General features: G+C 46.0%; 1 long non-coding RNA gene across 2 annotated transcripts in view; it reads left to right on the top strand.

Annotated features, from left to right (window-relative positions):
* The first annotated feature begins 3,562 nt into the window (after positions 1-3,562).
* Positions 3,563-21,819, top strand: part of LOC144936742 (uncharacterized) — a 204,886-nt gene continuing 186,629 nt past the window's right edge. For both annotated transcript variants that reach the window (XR_013637464.1, XR_013637465.1), the window contains exon 1: positions 3,563-3,872. This is a non-coding gene — a long non-coding RNA (uncharacterized LOC144936742). The remainder of the gene's footprint in view (positions 3,873-21,819) is intronic.

Genomic DNA, 21,819 nt, shown 5'->3' with positions numbered 1-21,819 from the left:
TGAAGGCATACAAGATAGGTCTTCACAGATATATCCACACTCTACACGGCCAACAATCCCATAGGCACATTTCCCTGCATCAGGAGGTTTCATTCATATGTCTAGTTGATCTACCAAATTGCAGAAATGGGTCAAAGATTCAAAGCATGTCATCCAGATGAGGTCAAACACGTTAATATTCCATGAAATTTGTTTTATATTGGCAATGTTGTCATATATCCTGACTTAAAGTTTTTGTGACTGCAGGAATACATATTCTATGGGTCTTTCGTTAAAGCCACGTAGATATAAAAAGTAAAAAAATATCACGATGTTTCAATCCCAACACAAGCAATCGTCTTCATGTGAGAGAGAGAGAGAGAAAGCTGCTGAGACAAGGTATTACATAGGCCTGACATGGGTGCAGCAAGGTAGGTGGGTGGAGCTAGAGATGGTCCAACCACAGAGGTTGGGGCAGTGACCTTTGTATTGTGAGAGATTAGCCTGTAGGGCGCCACCAAAGCTGTGGAGGTGGCTATTGTATTGTGTGTAGCCCAAGGGTAAATGGGTGGGGCTAGAGATGGTATGTGCATGTAAATGTACGATCGAAGGGCGCCTTGAGGCTGTGGAGGTGGCCATTGTATTGTGAGAGATTAGCATGTCAATGTAAGAGAACCACCGCAACGGTGGATGTGCAAGTGAGATATTGAGCCCATTGAAAAAAAACAACGAGAGCCACTGCCACATCGAGGGCAAGGAGCGTCGGTGGCTGTGCTAGTGAGACATCCAGCCTGTCAATGCAAAGACATCCAACCTGGCAATGTAACTCAGCGTCGAAAATAACAGCTAACATCGGCAGGTAGGACGAAAACATCATAGCCAATTATGACTTAAACTGGTTAATAATGTCCTTCCCATGATTGCTCAGTTTGTACCCATCTTCTCGGTTGAAATTGTGTCCGTGTTTATATATCTGGATGGCTTCATGAACGAATCTTTGTTGATAGCCAGTAGGTGTGCAGAGTACCTTCGTCTTAGAATAATCAATTTCGTGTATGTCCACAGTGTTAAAACAATGATCAGCCACGGCCGAGGTATTGGTTCTACCGTGTTTCAGATCTGCCTTATGTTCACGAACACGGTCTGAGACCTGTCGCTTAGTTCCCCCAATGTAACTACTGCCGCAGCCACAGCTTAGTTTGTAGAAAACCAGGGTATTGCATGTCAGGGATCACATCCTTCACATATATATATACTATTATGCCAGGCACACGTTGAGAACAAAAACCCTATAAAACAACGGAAACCAAACATTGGTATGCGTTTTTATTTTATTTTTAATTGTTTTGTTGAAGTTTGGCCACTAGTCCAATCGCAGATTATTGGGGTACAAGTGGCCCTGACCTCTTTTCATGCTCACTCAAATAAATCACTACACATATGCCGTGGAGTCAAAAACAGGGTCACGTGACACGTGGGACCAGCCAACTAATGATCACACGAACTTTAAAATCTATGCAGTTGCCTTGGCTTCCTTTACCGTCAAACATTGCCGCTATGCTGCAACACTCCTTGATCTGCACTGCTCAGAAGTCGATCAGCAATGACCTGAACAACAGTACGCATGTCTAGAGATCCAGAGAGCCATTTTGGAAACATGCATAAACTCTTGCGTGACACAAATTTCAGTATCGAAATGGTGTGCACCAGTTCGTGGGATTCAAGCAACGTACCCAACAAAAGCGTTATCAGTGAGCCCACCGCCTTACTGCCCAGCTTCCCAGTGCCGGATTAAGCTAAGTTTGGAGCCTGTAGCATATGTTATAAAGCGGCCGTAAATAAAAAAAAACACGTAAATATTAAAACACTAATTTTTAACTTGCATAGTAAAGTAATTGTATTTTTTTTTCATTTTTATACAGCATTTTAAACAACAAATCGCTAACCTTAAACACCCAGTCGTTCATAAAACTTGAAGGCAGTATAGTAATAGAGCAAGTGCAGAACCACTGACCGGAAATTATAGCTTGAAAGCATTTATAGTGGGGCCCTTGAAAGTGCGGAGCCCGTAGCATATGCTACTTTTGCTACTAGGATAATCCGGCACTGCAGCTTCCATCGTCCATGGAAACTATGGACAGTGCTTAACCGGATCTGCACAAATCCCAGAAATTGCGGATACCTGATGCACAAGCTGAAAATAAAAACCCCGTGTGTGACTGCAGTAACAAACACCTAACCTTGAATCATATGACTTTGCAGTGGCCAAAATAAAACATTGAAGTTGGTGTATCTGCAGCTCACCAATCTCAGATAAATCAAACGAGTGACTACATCACTTTAAAATGTATCTCTAAAAGTTGCTCTTTATTGACAATACCTAAAAACAAGTGATTTTCATGACAATTTCCAGTCGCTCGATTTATGGTCAGCTTAAGGCGCTGTCAGTAAAAAAAATTGTCTTGCTATCTTATTGCCATGACAACCTAGGCCTATTACATAAAACAGCCTTTTGGCATACTATGGTGTCTTCATATTCAACATTACTGGCACATCCTAAAGGTTTATTGAACAAGTAAACATACACTGCAGATGATGTTACTGTTGCACACTCGAAATGAAGGACGTAGGCAGGTGCTTCAAATCGAGGGCAAACACATTTATTGTGGTTAATCTGTAAAATGCAACAGCACGTGTGTCACACGGCAATCTTCAACCGAGTCGCCATTAACCATGTGACTGGTGTACAAGTGTGGTTAATCCTAAGCTGTATGTCTATCTATACCATCGACTTATATCGGTATCTTACACCCATTACCTGCACTGTATGTGTACAATATACGTACTGTACTTGTCACCATTGTACCACTTACGACTGTACATGTGTAATAAGAGAGCACACCGACGGTCGCCGACCGGTGGGATAGGCTCCGCCGCTTCAGCCATTAGCCAATCAGGTGGGATGGGATCATCTAGGCCAAAGTTCAAGGGCGGAGCTCAGGGGTGCTCGCAGGGAACCATCGTGAAAGTTCGAGAGGGGGTGTGGCTGGAGGCGGGGCTTGGCTACGCGTGAGGGGGTTATAAGGGGAAGCAGGAAGAGGCTCGAGGACAGTGTGGGAAGTATTGAAGCGGGACCACGTCTCACGCCTCCATCAAGGAATTTGTCGTGGGTGGCGACTGGAGTGCTTTTACATGGCGGTTCGAGTCGGCATTTTGTTCGGTGTGGTGGACGGAGGAGGCGGCGCTGGATGCTTTACCTACACTCCTCGACGACGTATCACTAGCGGTGTTCCGCTACATTCCCTCTGATAAAAAAAAGACATTGAAGGGCGCGTTTGCTGAGATGGCGGAAGTTTATGAACCACCTTCAGACACTCAGAGGAAGTTTGTGCATCGTCGGCGGAGGACCAACGAGTCTCCGCTTGCCTACCGGGGTGCTCTGTTGGCACTCGCGATGGCCGCTTACCCCGATGCCTGTGTGCGGTCATGAGCCGCTAACATCCCGGTGGGCCGCCAGGTGCCTCGACACCCAGGATAACTTTAGCCGTTGGGCGCAGATGGCCGCCTGGACAGGAGACCCTGCCAAGGATGGTGAACCGATGGGATGGGTGCCATCTCAAGTCGTCAACATCCCGGACGTCGCGGGGGTCGGAGACCTAGCCGCTGCCGCGCCTCGCTGGGATCCGTGGCGGGGACCTGATACGCGTCGGGGAGGGTCCTCTAAACCACACGGGGACAGAGATGGGGCCATTCGGCGGGCTGGGATGACGTGCTTGAAGTGTGGCCGCTTGGGCCACTTCGCACGTGACTGTCGGAGTCGCCCCCATCCTCCACCGCCTCCCGGGCCTTCATCTTCGGCGCCGCCTCCATGGACAGACCGCGACCCTGGCCAGGCACGCATCAGACACCCGGCATCAATTGACATCTCATGCATCTTCCGACGTGCGTAGTAACCCACCGTTCTAGATTTGAAGCTTTCGTGACTGCAAGGATTCATACTCTTTGGTTTTTTCGGTAAAGTTACGTAGGTAAAAAATAAAATAAATGAAAACAACTAAATTAAGCTAAATTAATTATAAACAAACACAAGATCCAGGTCCGATTCAGTACAGTACACAAGATCCGTGATCTGATCCCATCCGTAAAGAATGTAATTCCTGACTTACAATACCCTGGTGTCTACAAACTGAGTTGCACCTGTGGTGATTGTTATATCGGAGAAACGAAACGACATATGTTTTACCGCATTCACGAGCACAAATCGGATTTGAAGCACGGCAGGATGAATTTTTCGGCCGTAGCTGACCACTGTTATAATACTGCTGGTTCTCATGACATTGCATTCTCCGATACTAAGGTACTCTGCAAGCCTCCTGGATACTACCAAAGATTTGTCCATGAAGCCATCCAGATATACAAACATAGACATAACTTCAACCGAGAGGATGGATTCCAATTGAGCAATCATTGGAAGGATGTAATTAACCAAGTTGAGCTTTAGCTGTTTTTTTATAGTTTTACAGTCATATCCATATTTCCATTCTTTTTACTCCCAGCTTTATACACTACCATCACTCAGAAATTTGATGTACAGTGTTTTAATAGTGATCAGCTTAACTTACCGTTCATATTAATCAATTCACCTTCTGCCCCTTTGTTCACGGTACCCCAATACTCACCCTCCGCCCCTATCCTGCATAATGAATAGATGTTATCAATTGGCTTAACTCATCCTAGCATCCCCCCCCCCCCGACTCATGGTACCCCAATACTCACCCTCCTCCCCTCTCCTGCATAATGAATAGATGTTATTAATCAGCTTAACTCAGCCTAGCATCCCCCCCCGATTCCACACGGCACCCCCCCTTGGCTCCTCTCCCCCCCTCTTACCCTATATAGTCGCGTTTCTCTATTAGCTCTCTTCACTTAATACAGTCATCTTAGCTGTAATGGTTCCACCTGAAGACGGAAGCTTGTGTTGCCTCCGAAAGGTCGTGATTTAATTGAGCTGTTTTCATTTATTTTATTGTATTTTTTACCTACGTAACTTTACCAAAGAGTAGTAATCCACCGCTTCGCGATTCACACGAGGCTGTTGGGGGTTCGCTGCGTTCGATAACGCAATGGAGGAAATTGGCACGACGTGTTGTGGCAGCTGCGACAGGATCCTCCCAAGTGCCTGGTTCTATACAGGGGGTGGACGTTCGAATATTAGTGGACACCGGAGCGTCTGCCACTATTATCTATGATGTCATTTTTCACCTCCTTTCTATTCCCGCCTCGTGGGTGCAGCCGGCTTTCGATGCATGTATTGCTGCTAATGGTGATAGTATAGGCATTGTCGGACAGGTGGAGGCCCATGTCGCCATGGAAAATGTTGTTGCGTCGGGGATGGTTTTGATTTCCAGGTCCTTGGCGGTGCCCTGCTTGTTGGACACCGACTTTCTTCGTAAGATGCCGGTTAAAATCCTTGTCGATCAGGGCTGTCTGGAGTTGCCAGCAGGTCGTAAGATATTTTTCTTGCCATCCCAGTTTAGTCATCCCTCGCCATGCGTGGCTGTGCAGGTGCTTGTGGATGTCACGGTTGAGATTCCTCCGGGCTCCCAAATGCTCGTTCCATTACAATACCGGGAACGTTTCGACAAAGTAAACGCGGCGGCAGGCGTACTGTTGTCCCCGTCAAACACCGCCACCAAGAGTCTTGCTCTTGTGGGGGCTCAGAAGATTATCCGGGCTGGTCAGACCCCCTTTTTGCAAGTTTTGAATGGGGGTCCGGAAGGTGTTTTGGCCAGTATGGTTTTGGCTCATGCCACTACTGCTTTTACAGATCACGATGAGAGCCGACCTAGAACATTGGCTGGGGCGATTAATTCCAGTGCGATGTCCGATGATCATTGGATCGCGGGATTGTGCCAGGAAAATTCATCTTTGGCCGCTGACCAACGCAGCGCGCTATGGGCACTGCTATCCAACTACGCCAACGTTTTTAGCAGGAATGATTTTGATTTGGGGCGCACATCGCTCTTGTCCCATCACATTGATACTGGGGAGGCGAGCCCTATATGACTGAATCCACACCGGCTGAGTCCCTCTGAGAGGGACCATGTGCGCTGCGCGGTGGATGAGATGCTGGCCTCTGACATAATTTCTCCATCTAATAGCCCTTGGGGTGCACTTGTTGTTCTCGTTAAGAAAAAGGATGGTAAACTCGGGTTTTGCGTGGATTTCCATAAGCTTAATAAGGTTTCCGTGGCAGATGCGTACCCTCTGCCATAGACGGACGATTCCCTCGATGCGTTGTCAGGAGCAAAATATATTTTACACCCTCGATCTTTCTTCCGGGTTTTAGCAGCTGCCCCTCGATGATTCTTCAAAGCCGAAAACAGCGTTCTGTACGCCTCAGGGACTATTTCAACTGAACTGTCTTCCCATGGGATTGAATTCTGCTCCCGCCACGTTTCAACGCTTGATGGAGCTGGTTTTGGCTGGGTTGCAATGGGGCACGTGTCTCATATACTTAGACGACGTTATTGTGTTCAGTCGTACGTTCGAGGAGGACCTACGGCGATTGAAGTCTGTTTTCGACAGAATGCGTTCCGCTAATCTCAAATTTAAACCTAAGAAGTGTCATCTTTTGCAACGTTACGTGCGTTACTTAGGACACATTGTCAGCTCCGACGGCGTCGCCATGGACCCGGACAAAACTTCTTACATTCATGACTGGCCGACCCCCACCTCTGTGGGGGATGTGCGTAGTTTTGTCGGGTTCGCGTCCTACTACTATTGGTTCGTTCCAAATTTTGCTACCATCGCAAAGTCTCTACACATCCTCATGGCAAAGAATCAGAGGCTGAAATGGGGGACGGAGGAGGAGCAGGCATTCAGGACCCTTCGGGATCGGTTGGTGACCGCGCCGACGCTTTATTATCCTGACTTCTCCTTGCCCTTTATCCTGGCGTCGTTTTGTCCCAGTCCAAAAATGGCGTGGAAAGGGTTGTAGCATATGGTAGCCATGTCCTTTCTCCGGCTGAGAGTCGCTACTGTGTTACGCGTAGGGAACTATTGGCGATCGTCCATTTCGTTTGCCAATATCGTCCTTACCTGTACGGTAGAAAATGTATTGTACACACTGACCAAGCTGCCCTACAGTATTCCTTGAAGATTGAACAAGCATCTGGCCAGCTGTCTCGATGGCTTGAGACATTGCAGGAATTCTCCTTTGACATACGTTACCGTAAGGGTTCTCGTCATAGCAATGTGGATGCGCTCTCCAGGTTGCCACAGGGGTCCCCTTGTGCCTGTGCATCAGGCACTAATCGGTGCACACGTCTCTCTCAGCCCCCTCGGCCTGTTATGTCTGCGGTGGCGAATTCCACGGACCATGCCAGCCCAGGGCCGGCTGACAGGGCTTTACACCTGCCGTGCTCGGTATGGGTACGCGAGCAACTATTGGACGATTCGTTGGTTTCGTTGCGGTGTTGGGCTGACGGGTCGCATGTGTCCTCGTCCAAGGACGACTCCCTGCAGGCGGCCTTCTAGGACGGTCTATTGATGTGGAGAGACGATTTGTTGGGCGGTTAGCATCTGGTGGTTCCCGTCGCGCTTCAGCATGAGTTGATTCGGGTGCTGCAGGCCGAGAAATTGTTACACCTCGGCATGCAGAAAACCTTACTCACGCTACAGAGGGATTATTTTTGGCCCGGCATGACGGCCGATGTCGCCAAGGATATTCAGGCCTTCCTTGAATGCGCTCGGCGGAAACCACTGTGCCAGAAATATATTCCACCCTTGAAATCAATTCAGGTTACGCGGATTAACAAACTGGTGGCTCTTGATATCCTCGGGCCTTTTCCTCCTACCGCCAGGGGTAATAAATTATTGTTAGTGGGGGTGCAATATTTCTTACAGTGGCCAATGGCTTGGTCCTTGCCCGATCAATCGGCGTCTTCCATCACGGATGCGTTTTTGAATGGTTACGTGATGGACAAAGGTGCACCGGAATGATTGCTTACGGACCAGGGCCGTAATTTTTCGTCTAAGTTGCTACGTAATGTGTGTGATGCCTTGGGCACTAAGAAGATATGGACTTTGCCTTACCACCCGCAAACGGATGGGATGGTTGAGCGATTGAAGCGTACCTTGTCTGCCATGCTCTGCCACACTGTAAGTGAGAAACAAGCCGATTGGGATCTCCACAGCCCTAGCATGCTGTCTGCCTATCGTATGGCCCTGCATGCTTCCACCAGGTACTCGCCGTTCTTCCTCATGTATGGCCGGGAGAACGTGCCACCGATTGGCGTGCAACTGGGAGCGCTCACTAAAGGACCTGCGCAGACCCTCCCTGAACACGTCCGCGACTCTGTTTGCCGTGTCACAGAAGCACGGGAGGCGACACGAATCGGCACGGCCAAAACCCAGGCTCGTAACGAGCGGTGTGTTCATTGGTCGCATCGCGACATGCCGTGGGCTGTGGGCGACCGGGCCTAGCTCCATTGCCCCCAGGTGCCAGTGTGCACCTCTCCCAAGCTGCACAGGCCATGGCAGGGGCCTGTTGAATTGATAGAAATACGACATCCTCAATGTGTACGTATTCGGGCGGGTCCGCGCCGTTGGTACGTCCACACGTCTCAGTTGAAACTTTTTTTTCTCCGCGCGTCGATCCTTCATCCCCAGCGATTACCTTGCCAGTGTTTGATGCATCCGATGTGCCACCCCAGTTGCCGGTTGAACCCCCGAAGGGGCCCGTTTTGCCTTGCCCAGACTCGCAGACCCTGAGGACCCCGGTTGCTGATGACCCTGCTCTGGCCGGGCCTTCACCTGCTGCGACAAATGCGAATTCCGCCGCGCTTCTGCCTCCTGCTGGGTCGCAGCCAGCGGGGCCTCGTGCCGATGCAGGGGATGGGCTGGCGTCGCGTACTCATTTGAAATCCGTTAGATTCCATTGATGTCTTATCATTTACTTACCTTACGGTCATTGGATTCGTTATGCATCTTGTTATTGTTGATCTGTTCCTGATTCACGGTGTCTCTCTCATTATGCTTCTTTACCTCGTTCCTAGCCATGATGGCTAGATGATATTGGAGGGGGGCACCGGTGGACGGGGGCCGCTGGACGGTCACGTGTTTTAAAAGAGCTCTCAGGGAGCCTTCGGGAAAGAGCTCCAGAGATCTAGAAGGTGGGTGGGGCGAGGGGCGGAGCCAGCCCCAGCCCAGGCCAATATAACGGGGGCCCCGTGAGGGGCTCGGGGTTCTTCGTGTTGCTGCTGGTGATGAGGGTGATATGCATTTTCAATGAAGGTATGCTCCCATCCCTAGAAAAAAAATGGCATTGCTCTCTGAGCATCATTTTGGTGGCAATTTTCTGCTCCTTTGTTAGGTGGTCCAGTTTTACCAGTGGGTTCCATTTTTAAATCCTTTATATTAAGTTTGCGTGCTTGCTTGCTTGCTTGCGTGCTTGCTTGCTTGCTTAGGACCGTGCAAATCTTTCGGTCGTTTTTTAACCCACTTCCCGTGATCCAATCGAGCTGACATTTTCCACACAGACTCGTTGTGTCAGACAATTATTGTTCGTGAAAAAAAATTCCCAAAATTTTACACTTTTTAGGCAAAAAAAATGTATTTTACATATATTCAAATAGAACGCATTCATGGCTTTGGCTGAACGTCAGAGTGTAAGAGCCCAGAGCGTAACCCCTGCACAGGCTGTGGCGGAGTAGCGCAGTTGGTAGCGCCCTCGCTTCCCATGCCAAAGGTCGCGGGATCGATCCCCGCGTCCTCCACAGGCGAATATATTTTTTAATCCTTTATATTAAGTTCACTTGCTTGCTTAGGACCGTGCAAATCTTTCGCTCGTTTTTTAACCCACTTCCCGTGATCCAATCGAGCTGACATTTTCCACACAGACTCGTTGTGTGTGACAATTAATTTTCGTGAAAAAAGATCCAAAATTTTACACTGTTTAGGGAAAACAAATTAAATATTTAATTACCAATTGCTTAATGGTGGCAGACAATCATCTGACGCATAGGTGGCAGCCATCTCAAGCCAGAGGACGAGAGGACTCTAGCCGCCACGCATAATAAGGATTTATAGTGAAAAACTTTGTTTTTACGGGTTTACTTGTTCGCCCTGCTCTTGAACTTTTGGCCTCAGCTGCAGCCCCTTAGCTTTTGCTCCACCAGTTGTGTGGTCATCCTGTGTTTGTTGGCATGTCTGATCCTGAATAGGGGTGCCTTGGTGATACGCCACAGGTCTTGCTGCTGCTGGATACACAGATTTCACCAGCTGTAAGTGTCCTAGGGTGACCCACTGATCAAGTATGATGCTGTGTTTGGTTGTGTTGATCACTGAGATTGGTATGCAGGATGACTGTAGGTATTGTGGTCTATGTAAACATGACTCCTTGTAAAAAAAGTTGTCAGTTTTGTTGCCAGATAGAAGGGTAGAAAACCAATTATCAAATTTTTACTGGCAAATGAGGTTCCAATGGTGTAAATCTTAACACCTGTTTTGTTACAAAAAAAACAGGGGAAACCCTAATCTCATTATCTGTAACATCACAGGCTGTACGCCCTGTCCGCTCAGTGGGAACATTGCCAGCGCTAATTTTCCTGATCCCTGGGTCCATGGGGCAAGCCAGATGAATCGTGAACCTCAGCTCAAATAAATGGACTGCATCACCGAATGTAGTATTACAACTCTTACAATGTAATTTCTCATTGTAGCACGAGTAATAATGGTGTAATGGATTCAACTGAGTCGTAGACTTGGAGGCAACACATTTATTCAGTTCCAACACACGGGGTAACTTTCCCTTAACAGAATAACAACCAATGGTGGTGACCACCACGCTAACTACACTAGTTACAACGTATCTGCTACTATGGATCGGGACCGATAGCTTCGGCCTGGGTCCACGTGTTGGAGACTCATTGAACAGAGAACGTAGACGAAGGGTTTCTTCCAGGATGAACAACAACCCTGGTCCCTCTCGGGACCCGGCTTATATTCTCTGTGGCGTGGCCGGCTCCGCCCTTGGCCACGTCCACCTTCCAGAATCCTCTAGTAACCCCCAGCCCCCTCTTGGGGCTTCTTTGTCAACTTAACTGGTCACGTGTCCTCCCGGGTCAACCAGAGTGCCATGGGCTCACGTAACCTCATCCTTCGGCCGGCACCCACAAACCCTGTCCTGTAGGGTCGGCACTGTCCACAAAGCGTGGTGCCATCAAGCGGTATTATATTCAGCGCTCACCGGTCCACTCTAGGGCCGGCACTGCACCCAGCATGTTGACATCCAGCGATGTCACTACAATGGCATTCCAATGTTGTTATTTGAGCTCACTTAAGATTCCAGCTAATTCAAAAACACGAGTGTTTTCATTACAACCACTCATAGCAAGATATGTTCAATTCTGGATGGAGAGCAATCATTATATTAAACGATAATATCAAGATACGCATATTCTCGTAAATATGATATTGATGAATTGTTAAAAAAAGTATACATTGCAAGATATTTGAAAGCTACAATAAGCATTGATCAGTGGCTATCTCTACATCAGGGTCGTGTTAAACCTGACCAGGATTTGATTTCAGGATTTCATGATTGGGATTCCACTGGCATACCAATAGAGCAAAAGGTCTAAGAATGCTTTTTTATTTTTGTTTGCACACCCTCAGGCAACATGCTTCAAACAATACCCCATTTGTACCTGTAGCTATAGAAATATAGATGTGTATATAGTTTTAAAAAGTTAAAAGAGAGTGTAGGATTTTATATATATTTGACTTAAAACAATGGTAATTGACTGTGAGTCGTGTGCCGAATTCCTCCTGTAATCTGCAGCACACCCTGTCAGCACAAAAATGTTTTTGTACATTATGGGACGAATGGTTTGCTATATGGTTCCCTTTACATAACTGCACAAATTGCACAAGGCAGAGTGTGTTCATGTGTGCGAGTTATATCACCATGTATTTGTTACCGGACACAATTGATGTCGTAACATGATGGCATCTACCTCGGTGATAATTATGTGTATTTTGTTTATTGTGAAAATAAGCATATTATTAAAAATAACCCAGACCCGACACTTCAGACATTTTTTTTTAAAATATGCTCAGTGGGACCATATGTCATAGGCAAAATCGGAGCTCAATTTCAAGAATGTTTCTAATGATGGGCACTAATGTTTTTTTTCCTCAAGAGACAGTCCTCAATAGTGGTGATCAATATAAGTGGGCTCTGATTGTTTTAAATGCAAATGGCATTACTGAGCAGATTGCTCTCCTAATGGGTAGAAGGAAAAAGCCATCTGGTAGAGGCATCTCCCCAAGTGCCTCCACTTTTAATTTGGCTGGCACCTATAGCCAGGATCAACACCACAAGCCCGGTGGAGACCTTAACAATATCTGAGACCTCAGATGAAAGTTTGAGGCATTTTTCTAGAGAGGCAGGCGTGCATGAAATGGAATTTACGCAACTGAGACCGACACGCAGCTGTTTTATGAAAAACATCACTGCTGCACAATGCTGTTATTAAATTATAATTGCTAATGGGGGAACATAAATTTAACGGCATGTCTTAAAATCTTTGACTTAATAGCAGAATGGCCTGCTTTGCCAACTGTTCTATATTTAGTACGTAATTTCATTCACGCTTGTCGCTTTGGAATACTTCTCAAGTGTGCAACGATGATAACTTCTGGAACAGCGCATATTTTCTCAGTTTAGTTTCATTCCAAAAATAGATGACTGGGACCAAACTACTTTCACAGCAGTTGAAACACGTACCGACGGTTTAACTTGCTATAGAGGAATATCCAAGCCTGTAAGCTCGCCTTAAAATGCCCACATTATTCACATCTCATTGAAGTATCTCTTGATTTATGAATGTTTGGTTTACAAAATTTCTTGTTCACGTAATTCCGGACACTTTTCGATTGACAAAATCGAATTTCCGCGTAAACTAAATTTGACTTCGACATGCGCCATGAGATCATCAAACAAGAGCCACCGGGAGGCTGCGTCATCCATCCGGGATAGTGTCAAGGTGTTCCTATAGTGCAACAATAACGCCTCTACATCACCTTTACAGTCATTCCAACATGCAGCAGATTTTTAGGCGAATTGCCTGAAAAGGTACTTTTTATTATTCATTATTATTCAACCGTTTTCATATTTGTGTTCTGTATTTTTTTTACGGTATCGTGAGTCATATAGGTGTATATTTTTGGGTTAGTAGAGTTGTAATGACTGTCCAAAACATATTCCTAACTTTTTATTATTAAATGAAAGTGGAAAAGTCATTCTGATTTACGAAATATTGTTTTAAAAGTGTTTTTTGAGGAACGCATCCTTTTTGTAAATCAATGGATACCTGCATGCACAGATAACACTCAACTGTAGACTAGATATATTTTCTCAAACAAACAAATAGAAGTTGTTGATGTGTAGCATTTCTATAATGATGAGGCAGGGTCCATTACATATGCCACATGTAGATTTAATATGTCTGTAACAATAAAATACTAACACGGAGGTTCAGCTTACTGCTCAGGAGCACACTGTTAATGGCTTGCATGCAATGATGATTCACTGTGAGGGTGTAGGAATACAGTTTTCAGCTGTAATAACACTATGTAACACAATTTTTGTTCCTGCGTAGTAAGTGTTATTTCGTAATGGCTTATGCCTAAATAGTATAGAAAATGGCTATTATTCCCCACAAACTTTGCTTTTGTGACCAGGACAGTGATATTTTGAAATTTACATATTTTCAATGAGAAAACGGGCGAATTTGTGTCTTATACTTAAGTAATACAAAAATGACTATAAAAGATTTAGAAGTGAGTAGTTTTTCGAGACTTACGATTATTCTATAAATCACTTTCATGAATCAGCCCCCAAATGTAGTCTTCCATTATGTTCTCGTTATACTGTCCTTGGTAGCGGCATTCAAAGTCCAACATATCCTGGTGGAAGTGCTCGCATTGCTCCCCCGAGTACCCTCCCATTTTTTCCTTGAATTTATCAAGATGAGCATCAAGTATGAGCATCAAGGATATGGACTTTGAGGGACATCCTACAGCCCATTGTGCTGTAGTTCTTCACCAGAGTCTCAACAAGCTCCACGTAGTTTTCGACCTTGTGATTGCACAGGAAGCCACGAACCACTGCGACAAAACTGTCCCAAGCCGCTTTCTCTTTACTAATGAGCTTCTTTGGGAATTCATTGCACTCCAGGATCTTATTTATCTGCGGTCTGACAAAGACACCAGATTTGACCTTTGCCTCAGACAGCTTAGAGAAGAAGTCTTGAAGGTACTTGAAGGCTGCCGACTCCTTATCTACAGCTCTGACAAATTGTTTCATAAGGACCAATTTGATCTGCAGTGGTGGCATCAGCACCTTCCGGGGGTCCATCAGTGGCTCCCACTTCACGTTGTTCCTCCCCACAGAGAGCTCGGTCCGCTGTGGCCAGTCCCGCCTGTGGTAGTGCGCCTTGGTGTCCTTTTTGTCCCAAAAGCAAAGATAGCAGGGAAACTTGGTAAAACCGCCTTGGAGACCCATCAGGTATGCCACCATTTTGAAGTCTCCGATGACCTCCCAGCCATATTCATCATACTTTAAGGTGTCCAGGAAGGTCTTGATGCTGTTGTAATCCTCTTTGAGGTGCACCGAGTGAGCCAGGGGAAGAGTCGGGTTCTTGTTACCATTATGGAGCAGCACGGCTTTGAGGCTCCTGGATGAGCTGTCAATGAAGAGGCGCCACTCATTCTGGTTACAGGCGATTCCGATTGCCTCGAACAGACTGGTAACATTGTGGCAGAAGCAGAGCCCATTTTGATGGGTGAAGAAGCTGCAAAAAGGTTGGTGACGCTTGATCTGCGACTTGCTCACTTTCATCCAACAAGTTCCACTGCTTGAGCCTAGATGTCAAAAGCTCGGCATTGGGCTTGGTGAGACCAAGATTTCTGATCAAGTCGTTGAGGTCTTTCTGGTTGGGGTAGTGTGGGTTTCTCTCCTCAGCTCCACCTCTGACATTGTCATCTGGGTCTACAACGTCTTCTGAATCTATCTGGAATATTCTGGAAAATAGGTCAATTTCAAAATATCACTGTCCTGGTCAGAAAAGCAAGGTTTGTGGGGAATAATAGCGATTTTCTGTGGTTTTGAGGCATAAGCAATTAGGAAATAACATTTATTACCCAGGAATAAAAAAAATGGTTACACAGTATAAGTGATAGCCGTCTTATATGAATTGAAGAAACGATTCTATGTTTTTGATCTTCTTTCGCACCGTACATAACTCACCGTGAAAATCGGAGATGTGGGGAATGGATAACAAACCAAACACAAAAACACACATGCCATAGTTGGGTGTTACTTCGTTCACTCCCCTTGGAAATGTCAGCTTTTTCAGCCATATGCAACCATTGTGCCACATCGGCGTACTTATGTAAGTTCAACACATATGTAAGGGTTTTTTTCTCGCACATCTATGATTCGTGATATTTTAATGTTGAAATACCTGAAGAACGGAACATCTGATTTCAAAGAAGAACGAACCCAACATTCCGTTAATCGTTAGGATTTTTTTCTAGATATTTATGGACGTCCAGCTATTAAAAAAGCACGTACATTTATTTGAAAAAGAATAGACAGCATAATTTGCAATTGATGACCTATGCTTTCAGTTTTAATTTAATTCATCTTTCATAACTCTAAGTGGTGAAATCTACATGTAGACAACAGAACAGCAAGCAGCACAATGAAAATATCTATACACTGATGAAATTTGACATAACAAAAATAAAATTATATTACGTTTGACGTATAAAAAAGTCAGGTCATAGGGTCCACACCGGCACATTTTCTGCAATGATTTAGATTCTTGTTCTTGTGTTTTTTTTTATTGATAGTATATTGTATGTGTCAATGCTGTTTGGAAAATAACAGGGCTAGCGCCCTGTTATTATTCAAACCAAATAATATACACTACCTACAGCACAAATACACAAAACGCAATCCGATAATCTTCTGATTCCTGTAATTCGCTGATTATTGGTGGTTCACAACTGTTACTGTAATTCGCTGCAGACCGCACCGGATAAAAAATGCTTCGCAGACCTCGAACTGTGATCCATAAAAGTGGACACAGGGCTAATGCAAAGCTGCAGGAGTGGAGCTGCAGATGGAGCCGAGGTAAGTTATATTTTAGCATTTATTTGAGTATTTACATTACAAAGGTTAGCTCACATAGCTGTGCTGTAGTGATTTGTTAGTAGAAAATTACTTTTGTGTGTTTAAAAAAAAGTCCTTTCACATGGTAGAGTTGGACCATTTTGGTCTTAGAAAACATCGTAACCTCATATTCCACTAATTTATCGCGGAATCATTTGTGAATAGTGTTAAAATAAGCCAACAATAATGTGAACAGCATATTAACACAACATTTGAGACGTCAATATATTTATAAACATGTCCTGTCACCACCTCAAACATATCAATGGTAAGTAGGGTTAGTGCTCCCAACACCCGTGGGTTTAGTGTATAGTATTTCAACAGAACCATCTGTGTCAGTGGCCATTCACCCCAGCACGCAGCAAAAGACAGCATTTAGGACAGTTGCATAACTCTCAACCCCTTATCAGTGCTTACCTTATTACAGATAAATTCAGACCTTAATGGTCATCCCAGATGAGTCCTACTAGCAGAGTAGGGGATAGTAGCCTCCGCCAGTGCCGCAGGTAATCGCCACATAGTCGTTCACTGGGGTAGTGTGGTGAGGGCAGCTGGCGGTAGGGGGCATGTGGCGACAAGTCACCCCGGCACCGGGTTAAGCATGTGATGGGCCGGGGTGAGGAATATGGGCCAAAGGTGAATGAGGGGACATGGGAAGAGTAACTGAGAAACGTCTAGAGAGTTCCCGAAGGGCGGAGCCAGAGAGAGGTTAAGGGCGGAGCCAGAGAGGGAACAGGTGTGATGTTGCCTGAAACCATCGGGAATATTCCACAGGTAGGCACGGCCGAGGGTGGAGCCAGGCCACGCCGAGAAGGATAAAAGTGAAGCTCCGATTGTATATCGGGGCTGTCTGCAGGTGAAGTGGAACCCAAGTGTTACGTCTTCGTCTCCGTCTTCGACATCGTGGGTCAGGCAGCACGTTGACTGCTCTGACCCAATTATAGTTATCCCGTATGGGAGAGAAATAGGTGTATTGTGGTCCTATGTGTAACAAGAGTGAGAGATAGGTGTATTTAGTCCCATGTGTGTAACGGGGTTGCATAAAGAGTAGAATAAACGTTGTTGCCTCCTAAATAGTGTCTTTGAATGACTCAATACACTTGTATCACCACCGCAGATGCAATGCAGGTTCCTTGCAGCCTTTCCTTGATAGGACCCCTTTATCATGTGAGCTGACACGGGTTGTGGGAGTTTAGGATGCGCATTGAGCCTGTGATGCTATGGCCACACAGACACACGAGGAAGAACCCCAAAGCACAAAAAGACAGATCCCCCATATAACTTAAACAGACTGCAGGGGCAGGTGCTGTTAGCGAGCACCTATGAAGCCTGGAACGGTACACAAGTGGGTGGGTGGCCAAAACCACGCCCGGCCGCCTTTGTCTCCCCAGTGGTGATGTTCACACACCACACCAGGTACTCATTGGAGGCTGAGTCGACCTAGGGGAGGCCCAGGACCAGTTCAGATAATCGTCACCGGTATTGGCCATGAGCGTGAAATCGAAATCAGTCTCGTCGAGTTCGTAGGGCAGCACGCTAATGGCTACACCACCGCTCCCAAAGGATATCACGAACGCCACGTACATGTACCTGGGGTGTAAGCCCTAAAACCATCATCCCGACATCAACCTGCTTAGCGAGCGACCTCAGGCCAAGGGGTTCCCTAATGTGGATAAGAAAATAAAATCTACCACATTTCATAGCTGTCAGGTGAAGTTTGATATGGGGCCACCCCAGGTAAGACTGGCTACCTCAAAGGTCCCGAGACTGAGCGTCATGGGGGCAAGGGGGGTGGGAGGCGGCGCGGGCATAAAAAGGTGCGGGGGAATGACTGGGCTGTAGTTTTCTGGGTTTCACAATTTGTGCAGTCGAGGCAGGTAAATCAGGCAATCCCTTTCAGTTTGCTTGCACATTCCGCCCCCCAAGTTATAAGCCAGAGCCGTTGCACAGCCTAAATTGGCTCATAGAGTCAGGCATCGAAGTCATCTAACAAAGATGGGTCAACTGCATCACACGCTTTTAGATGCGTGCATTGGAACGTTCTTCCTATATTAGGAAGCCACTGGAAGATATATACTTTGAAATCAAGATTGAACTTAACGTTTTTAGAACTGATTTTTGTGCTTAATTTGTTGTCCTTCCACCGCACCTCCGATTTGCACGGTTGGCTACGTACTGTGTAAATGAAGTTCAACATATATACATTATGTTATACATGCAGAGCCGTTGCACTGCCTAATTAGCATAATTTAGAGGCAGGCGAGACAAACACGCCCCAGTTATGCATGTATCCCTGGGTCAGGTATCAATACGATTGCATGGCCTAATTTTTATAATCAAGGAAGGTGAGTCATTCACGCACAGGTAGGGTAGGGAATGTGGCCATTTCCCACCGCTCACTAACTCCGAGAAAGGGCAGGATCAATGCCAAGCACGGGTGAAGTTGTTAGCGCAATATTGCTCCCCACTAAAACAATGAGCTAATGGAGTTTGAGGTCAAAGGGCAGATGAAAGGGTGGGAGGGGGTGGCTAGAGGGAGGTTTAAAAGGCCCTAATAGAAGCATATCTCTCCAGGCCAGTCTGCCATGCCCAGTGACAGCTCTCCCCAGTAATTAAGATTCGTATGCTGTGGCTCTTGCCAGTACTGACCTGTCCGTTGCCTGCAAACCTCACCCGGTGAACATCGAATACAGTATTTCACATTGTCTGGCTAAAATACTCATGCATGTGCTCATAACAATACGATTAACAAAGTACTAACTATATATGTACATGTTTACTTCATATTACCTATACAGTACATGTGTAGTGAGTTCAACTGAGTTGCAGACGTACTCTTTGGAAGCAACACATTTATTAACACGAACACACGGGGTAACTGCCCCTTGACAGAATAACAACCTATGGTGGTGACCACCAGGCTACTTACACTAGTTACTATACTATTTACTACACTAGTCACCAGGCTAACTACACTAATTACACCGTAATTAGCTACAACAGACTGGACCACAGCTTGGGTCCCGGTCCACTTGTTGGAGACTCTGTAGGACGTAGAACGTAGACGAAGGTTTCTTTAGGATGAACAACAGCGCCGATTCCTCTGGGGGACCTGGCTTATATTCTTTGCGGCATGGCCGGCTCCACCCATGGCCACGACCACCTTCCAGAACCCTATAGCAGGATCTCAACCCGGACCACGTGACCACCCTTAGCCCCCATCTGGGGCCCTTTGTAGACTGAACTGATCACGCCAAGCGTGATGCCATTCAGCGCTATCACTCAGTGCCAACTGAGCCCCTCTTGGGCCGGTACTACACCCACATCCTAGAGGTGTCCGCGATGTCAATACACCACACGACGTGCCTTTCTCTGGCCATCATTACCCAGTGACATCCCGTGATGTCACTACAACATGTATAATGATCAGAAATTAAACATGGGTTATCACGCAATGTGCTAAGCACTATTCCACAACTAAAAAACATACATAGTATAGTACTGTCTGCTTTGTCATTGTACTGTCTGCTTTGTCATTTATAACTTCATCTTTCCTCAGACATGAATGTGTGAAATGCAAAGGCTGCAGAAAATTAACAGTGAGCAATGCTTTTGCAGAGTGCAATTCATCTGTATGGTGCAGCTGCATACCACCAAAGATGCGAACGAGAACTAAACAATATTTAATCGGCTCACCATTTTTAAAATGCACCCTTGTGCTAATTATTCAGCATAAAAAAGGATTTTTTTTTAAACTATGTCATTGCACAATGTTAACATCGATTGTTACACTGTGGTGTTTTAAGCACATTTTTGCTTTTTAAGTGTATAAATGATAGATTCATATCACGAGATGTAGACGAGAAATCCAAGTTTTATGCCATCCCACAGTTGGAAACAGCAGTGGCACAGATGGTGCTACCCATAACAAAAGGGATCCCATTGGATGGCTAGTTTGAGCAACCTGATGGCATGGACATGGCTGTGGAAAGAGAGCAGAGACAAATCTATGTGACAGCCCCTGGCAGCATTCGCACAGCCCTGTTTGGGCTAGCGTTTACAGAAAGATATCCATATTCCAGCGTTCCGATGATATCTCACGTGAAATAAAGTAAACTATTTTTCGAGGTGAGGTTCACTGAGCTATATAGATCTTTTTAAATAGTGACCTGGCCACAAATGATAGCTCAACAAAGTGGCTTATCATATGGAAATTTATAGCAGCCAAACTGCAGGACATGGAGAAAAATCCACATACCCACGGGGAGAACACGTACACTCTAAATTTACAGGTTTCAGGGTCGGGGTCAAACCCACGATCTCGTGTATAACAGGCGAGTTAGTTAACACCGCGAACCCACGATCTCGTATATACCAGGTGAGTTAGTTAACATCGCGACGCCCGAGGATTTCCTGAAGCGAGGATTTCCAGAATCTGACATCTGTTGCAGTCTACTGCACGGACCTGGGCATTGAGTCCATTTCATGTTGGGGCAGGGCCATCTCAGGAACAGTTGTCTCACACAGGATCATGTGACAGAAGAACTCTGCAACCCCCGTGAATACAAAGAGCACCCTGGTGGGATTTAGTTTTAAGTGGGATGGTCGTTTTAATCCAGAAGAGGTAGCCTTTGCCAAATCATCGATGCAGAGGCTGCCAAGGGAAGACATCAACGGTCAGGTTGTGTCAAACAAGGGTGGTTCATGCAACAAACATCACGGGGTACATCCTCAAGAGCAGCCTCACCCTTCTGGTGCAGGTTCAGAGGGAGGATGAGAGGCAGGGCATGAAGCATATTCTTAGGAAGCAATTATGCATAATCTCAAAGCAGCAGGGGATCCACCACCCTGTTTCCAGGAGCAACCACGTCAACCTTCATCCCCAGCTCCCAGTTGATGGTTGAAGCCCTCTCCAACCTGAACCCTCGGCCTTCCATCGGCCTCTATGGGGTTACCTGCACTTCTTCAGGGAGCAGGACAGTACGGTAACAGAAAAGTGAGCTGAGATGGTATCCAACGGCTATGCACTGGGGTTCTCCCAACCTCACTTTTCCAGTGGTGCCATGTCATCCTCATCCAAAAATCACGAGTTGGGTGAGGCTTTGTGAGGAGATCGACAAGTGGCTATTCCCGGATATGGAAGGGGGATGTACAACAGATACGTCATTATAAAAAATTCCAGAGATTTTAGCCCATTTCCGTGTCTGCGCCTTTTGAACAGGTATATCGCCCAATGATCCTGCAAAATGGAATTGAGCACCTTCGAGAATAAATCTCTCATGCCAGGGGATTAGATAGTGTCAAGTGTCTTTAAAGATGAGTGTTTATACGTTATAATTTGTTCTGATGAGGGTATTAATAGTACAGGTGATTATCTGTGCAATATTTCACATGCATTGGCTGCATTGGGATCTGATGCCCAAATGGTCTCCCTACAGCAAAGATACAATGGTCTCATTTGAGAACTCAAGGCTGAACCTACACGGTAGTGTTTTCCTGAAGAGGTTCCAACAGGAACTCACATCGGCTTCTAAAACCCCTTTTCTTGATAACCACCAACACTTCCTTGACAGGTTGTGTGGTGCACAGTGTGG

The sequence above is a fragment of the Lampetra fluviatilis genome, chromosome 17 (assembly GCF_964198595.1).
Source record: "Lampetra fluviatilis chromosome 17, kcLamFluv1.1, whole genome shotgun sequence".
NCBI lineage: Eukaryota > Metazoa > Chordata > Hyperoartia > Petromyzontiformes > Petromyzontidae > Lampetra > Lampetra fluviatilis.
The sequence above is the reverse complement of the archived record's forward strand: the minus strand, read 5'-3'. Positions and strand labels throughout refer to the sequence as shown.